Below are 5000 nucleotides of genomic sequence, written 5' to 3' on the forward strand. Positions count from 1 at the left end.
CCCGATAGTGGGCGCGGTCACATTAGAGATAATTAGTTGGAACTGGATAGACTAGACATCTCCTTTCTTTCATATAGATTAATTTATCACAGATTATTTGTTTTTGATAAAACTTACTTCGTTTAAAAGCATAAATCTCAAGCTTTCAGTAGATACCACTTTTATGTTTGTGTGCTAAATATTCACCGTGTTTGAATGATATAAGTGACGCATTTCTAAAAGCAGTTCACGGAGACAGAGAAAACAGAAATCACCCTGTTTGTTTTCTTTATTCTAAATAAAAAAATACAACTTTCTGCTGTTCTTGTGAGTGTGCACAAATAAAAGTACACGCTTTACAGTTTCCATTGATGTATATCTCTAATGTGTATGACTTAAACCGACAGAGCATTTTTAGTGTCTTTTGCGCTGATCTTAAAAAAAGTAGGTTGGTCACGCCGGCGTGACCATCGGCCCCAGGGGGTTAAAACCGCGTCTCAGTTTCATTGTTAATCTCATGATTTTTTCATTTCTGTACCTTGACAGACCGGCGATAGGCTGTTTTTCCTTGAGATAACGGTTACAATGCAAGACCACGCTTGTTTTTTCAAATGCGTGGCGTGAGTATTTTTGGAATCTTTTTTTTTACCCGGACAAGGCTTCTGCTGACCAGTTCCCATATGGTCTAGCGGTCAGGATTCCTGGTTTTCACCCAGGCGGCCCGGGTTCGACTCCCGGTATGGGAAGGCGGGCTCCTCTTTGCTACCGGTCAGGATTCCTGGTTTTCACCCAGGCGGCCTGGGTTCGACTCCCGGTATGCGAAGGCGGGCTCCTCTTTGCTACCGGTCAGGAGATAACGGTTACAATGCAAGACCACGCTTGTTTTTTCGAATGCGTGACGTGAGTATGTTTGGAATCTTTTTTTTACCCGGACAAGGCTTCCGCTGACCAGTTCCCACGAAATGAAATCCGAACTAGCCAATAATCAGCAACTTACCCGGTTAAAACCGCGTCTCAGTTTCATTGTTAATCTCATGATTTTTTCATTTCTGTACCTTGACAGACCGGCGATAGGCTGTTTTTCCTTGAAATAACAGTTACAATGCAAGACCACGCTTGTTTTTTCGAATGCGTGGCGTGAGTATTTTTGGAATCTTTTTTTTATCCGGACAAGGCTTCCGCTGACCAGTTCCCATATGGTCTAGCGGTCAGGATTCCTGGTTTTCACCCAGGCGGCCCGTGTTCGACTCCCGGTATGGGAAGGCGGGCTCCTCTTTGCTACCGGTCAGGATTCCTGGTTTTCACCCAGGCGGCCTGGGTTCGACTCCCGGTATGGGAAGGCGGTCTCCTCTTTGCTACCGGTCAGGAGATAACGGTTACAATGCAAGACCACGCTTGTTTTTTCGAATGCGTGACGTGAGTATGTTTGGAATCTTTTTTTTACCCGGACAAGGCTTCCGCTGACCAGTTCCCACGAAATGAAATCCGAACTAGCCAATAATCAGCAACTTACCCGGTTAAAACCGCGTCTCAGTTTCATTGTTAATCTCATGATTTTTTCATTTCTGTACCTTGACAGACGGGCGATAGGCTGTTTTTCCTTGAGATAACGGTCACAATGCAAGACCACACTTGTTTTTTCGAATGCGTGGCGTGAGTATTTTTGGAATCTTTTTTTTTACCCGGACAAGGCTTCCACTGACCAGTTCCCATATGGTCTACCGCCAGGATTCCTGGTTTTCACCTAGGTGGCCCGGGTTCGACTCCCGGTATTGGAAGGTGGGCTCCTCTGTGCTTCCCTCTACGAAAAAGGGCCACACGTCTTCCTGCGTCGAAAGCCGTTTTTTGGCCAGCAGTCGAGCTGCAGAAACCTAATAGGCCGAGGTTGTGACCCCACAGACCTGCGCCTTCGATAGCTCAGCTGGTAGAGCGGAGGACTGTAGGAGGAGCGTTGGCAATCCTTAGGTCGCTGGTTCGACTCCGGCTCGAAGGAGGTTGTTTTTCACGTGCCCACCTTTTTTGGGGGGGCCGGCCTTCTGAAAGCGGCCAACAGAGCTTGATTTCACAGTCCGCTATTGGGGGGGAGGGGGGGGCAAAAGATCTTTCCCTGACCGAGAATCGAACCCGGGCTGCGGCGGTGAGAGCGCCGAATCCTAACCACTAGACCACCAGGGAAGAGCCGATCTAATGCTGGCCTGCTAATATCATGAGAACAAGCAGACAGCAATACAGGCTTCTGTCACGTCGAAAACCAACGAGTCGGGCTGCAAGCACGAAGTTCCCCAGGTGGTGGGCCAGTGGCGCAATGGATAACGCGTCTGACTACGGATCAGAAGATTCTAGGTTCGACTCCTGGCTGGCTCGCTCTCTGATTTTTGGGTAATGCAGTTTGGTTTTGATGTCACAGGCTTGCCGAATTGTTGCCCTATTCCTACGTGCCACCCGGGCTTTGAGAAAAAGTTGTACACAAAATGAAATCCGAACTAGCCAATAATCAGCAACTTACCCGGTTAAAACCGCGTCTCAGTTTCATTGTTAATCTCATGATTTTTTCATTTCTGTACCTTGACAGACCGACGATAGGCTGTTTTTCCTTTAGATAACGGTCACAATGCAAGACCACACTTGTTTTTTCGAATGCGTGGCGTGAGTATTTTTGGAATCTTTTTTTTTACCCGGACAAGGCTTCCACTGACCAGTTCCCATATGGTCTACCGCCAGGATTCCTGGTTTTCACCTAGGTGGCCCGGGTTCGACTCCCGGTATTGGAAGGTGGGCTCCTCTGTGCTTCCCTCTACGAAAAAGGGCTACACGTCTTCCTGCGTCGAAAGCCGTTTTTTGGCCAGCAGTCGAGCTGCAGAAACCTAATAGGCCGAGGTTGTGACCCCACAGACCTGCGCCTTTGATAGCTCAGCTGGTAGAGCAGAGGACTGTAGGAGGAGCGTTGGCAATCCTTAGATCGCTGGTTCGACTCCGGCTCGAAGGAGGTTGTTTTTCACGTGCCCACCTTTTTTGGGGGGGCCGGCCTTCTGAAAGCGGCCAACAGAGCTTGATTTCACAGTCCGCCATTGGGGGGGAGGGGGGGCAAAAGAGCTTTCCCTGACTGGGAATCGAACCCGGGCCGCGGCGATGAGAGCGCCGAATCCTAACCACTAGACCACCAGGGAAGAGCCGGTCTAATGCTGGCCTGCTAATATCATGAGAACAAGCAGACAGCAATACAGGCTTCTGTCACGTCGAAAACCAACGAGTCGGGCTGCAAGCACGAGGTTCCCCAGGCGGTGGGCCGGTGGCGCAATGGATAACGCGTCTGACTACGGATCAGAAGATTCTAGGTTCGACTCCTGGCTGGCTCGCTCTCTGATTTTTGCGTAATGCAGTTTGGTTTTGATGTCACAGGCTTGCCGAATTGTTGCCCTATTCCTACATGCCACCCGGGCTTTGAGAAAAAGTTGGACACGAAATGAAATCCGAACTAGCCAATAATCAGCAACTTACCCGGTTAAAACCGCGTCTCAGTTTCATTGTTAATCTCATGATTTTTTCATTTCTGTACCTTGACAGACCGACGATAGGCTGTTTTTCCTTGAGATAACGGTCACAATGCAAGACCACACTTGTTTTTTCGAATGCGTGGCGTGAGTATTTTTGGAATCTTTTTTTTTACCCGGACAAGGCTTCCACTGACCAGTTCCCATATGGTCTACCGCCAGGATTCCTGGTTTTCACCTAGGTGGCCCGGGTTCGACTCCCGGTATTGGAAGGTGGGCTCCTCTGTGCTTCCCTCTACGAAAAAGGGCCACACGTCTTCCTGCGTCGAAAGCCGTTTTTTGGCCAGCAGTCGAGCTGCAGAAACCTAATAGGCCGAGGTTGTGACCCCTCAGACCTGCGCCTTCGATAGCTCAGCTGGTAGAGCGGAGGACTGTAGGAGGAGCGTTGGCAATCCTTAGGTCGCTGGTTCGACTCCGGCTCGAAGGAGGTTGTTTTTCACGTGCCCACCTTTTTTGGGGGGGCCGGCCTTCTGAAAGCAGCCAATAGAGCTTGATTTCACAGTCCGCCATTGGGGGGGCAAAAGAGCTTTCCCTGACCGGGAATCAAACCCGGGCCGCGGCGGTAAGAGCGCCGAATCCTAACCACTAGACCACCAGGGAAGAGCCGATCTAATGCTGGCCTGCTAATAACATGAGAACAAGCAGACAGCAATACAGGCTTCTGTCACGTCGAAAACCAACGAGTCGGGCTGCAAGCACGAGGTTCCCCAGGCGGTGGGCCAGTGGCGCAATGGATAACGCGTCTGACTACGGATCAGAAGATTCTAGGTTCGACTCCTGGCTGGCTCGCTCTCTGATTTTTGCGTAATGCAGTTTGGTTTTGATGTCACAGGCTTGCCGAATTGTTGCCCTATTCCTACGTCCCACCCCGGCTTTGAGAAAAAGTTGTACACGAAATGAAATCCGAACTAGCCAATAATCAGCAACTTACCCGGTTAACCCTCTGGGGCCTGAGGTGTTTTGGGGCCCTGAAGAAGTTTTGACATGCCCTGACATTTGTGCTTTTTTCAGTATCTTAAAAACATATGAATGGTTAAAGTCAGATTACATTGTAATCAGCACATATTGGGCTACAATAATATGCAAGCAACATTAATGTGCATGTTTGTGTTTTTGAGAAAACTATGTTTATGCGTGGTTATTGAAAATCTAAAGTTTTGAAGTCACTGAAATAAGGCCATGAAGCACATACAGGACATTTCTTTACAAGACTTTAGATAATTGGATGTCGTAGGCTAGAATTTTTTCAACCAAATGATGTGAAAATCATCTCGTTCACTCGTTCAGAGAAAACAATATATTGATTTAAATTTTATAAAACATGTTTTGTGATCGAAAGGGATTATTCATAGGTGTGGCAATGACCCATGAATATTTAGCAATTCACACCTGAGAGACAAAAGAGCCCTCCCTAATGGCCCCATCAATGACTGACTTGACTATAGCAGGTAAGGAAACAATGTGAGAAGA

At 48.3% G+C, this 5000-nt stretch overlaps 8 non-coding genes across 8 annotated transcripts; 7 read left to right on the forward strand and 1 right to left on the reverse strand.

Annotated features, from left to right (window-relative positions):
• The first annotated feature begins 653 nt into the window (after positions 1-653).
• trnae-uuc (transfer RNA glutamic acid (anticodon UUC)) lies at positions 654-725 on the forward strand. Its single transcript has one exon. It is a non-coding gene; the product is annotated as a tRNA-Glu (tRNA).
• A 444-nt stretch (positions 726-1169) lies between these two features.
• Positions 1170-1241, forward strand: trnae-uuc (transfer RNA glutamic acid (anticodon UUC)). Its single transcript has one exon. It is a non-coding gene; the product is annotated as a tRNA-Glu (tRNA).
• A 644-nt stretch (positions 1242-1885) lies between these two features.
• trnay-gua (transfer RNA tyrosine (anticodon GUA)) lies at positions 1886-1972 on the forward strand. The gene is given in 2 exon segments: positions 1886-1922; positions 1937-1972. It is a non-coding gene; the product is annotated as a tRNA-Tyr (tRNA).
• A 298-nt stretch (positions 1973-2270) lies between these two features.
• Positions 2271-2343, forward strand: trnar-acg (transfer RNA arginine (anticodon ACG)). Its single transcript has one exon. It is a non-coding gene; the product is annotated as a tRNA-Arg (tRNA).
• Positions 2344-3074: 731 nt separating this feature from the next.
• Positions 3075-3146, reverse strand: trnae-cuc (transfer RNA glutamic acid (anticodon CUC)). The gene has a single exon. It is a non-coding gene; the product is annotated as a tRNA-Glu (tRNA).
• Positions 3147-3262: 116 nt separating this feature from the next.
• On the forward strand, positions 3263-3335 carry trnar-acg (transfer RNA arginine (anticodon ACG)). Its single transcript has one exon. It is a non-coding gene; the product is annotated as a tRNA-Arg (tRNA).
• Positions 3336-3870: 535 nt separating this feature from the next.
• On the forward strand, positions 3871-3957 carry trnay-gua (transfer RNA tyrosine (anticodon GUA)). Its single transcript is given in 2 exon segments — positions 3871-3907; positions 3922-3957. It is a non-coding gene; the product is annotated as a tRNA-Tyr (tRNA).
• A 289-nt stretch (positions 3958-4246) lies between these two features.
• Positions 4247-4319, forward strand: trnar-acg (transfer RNA arginine (anticodon ACG)). Its single transcript has one exon. It is a non-coding gene; the product is annotated as a tRNA-Arg (tRNA).
• The last annotated feature ends 681 nt before the right edge of the window (positions 4320-5000 follow it).

This window comes from Garra rufa, chromosome 2 (assembly GCF_049309525.1).
Source record: "Garra rufa chromosome 2, GarRuf1.0, whole genome shotgun sequence".
NCBI lineage: Eukaryota > Metazoa > Chordata > Actinopteri > Cypriniformes > Cyprinidae > Garra > Garra rufa.